This window comes from Haliaeetus leucocephalus, unplaced genomic scaffold (genome assembly GCF_000737465.1).
Source record: "Haliaeetus leucocephalus isolate CR32 unplaced genomic scaffold, Haliaeetus_leucocephalus-4.0 Scaffold262, whole genome shotgun sequence".
NCBI lineage: Eukaryota > Metazoa > Chordata > Aves > Accipitriformes > Accipitridae > Haliaeetus > Haliaeetus leucocephalus.
Genome location: NW_010972698.1, coordinates 11,472,437 through 11,472,848, shown reverse-complemented (window position 1 = coordinate 11,472,848; position 412 = coordinate 11,472,437).

Sequence of the window (412 nt, the reverse complement as noted above, 5' to 3'; positions counted from 1 at the left end):
CGCCGCGGGCCGCCCCGGGGCGGAGCCGCACCACCGAGAAGCGGGTGCGCTCGGCTAGAGCGCCGCCCGCCATAGAGAGCGACCCGCGGGGGGTAGAGCGCCTGCACCCATAGAGAGGGTACGAAAAGGGTGATGAGCGCGAGGGGGGGGAACACGACGGTGCGGGCGGGGCCAGCTCTGCGGGAGAGGGGCAGAGCACGGCCCGCACCGGCCGGCGGCAGAAGACGTGGCAGATAGACGGCCCCGGCGGCTATAAAGAGCTGGGAGGCCGTCGTATAGAGCGCCGCACGTACCGTAGAGACTGAAAGGGTAGATAGAGCGCCGCACGCACCGTCGAGATTTGACGGGGGGGGGGGGGGGGATAGAACGCCGCACGCACACCATAGAGACCTGGCGGTCCTGAGAACGCGGA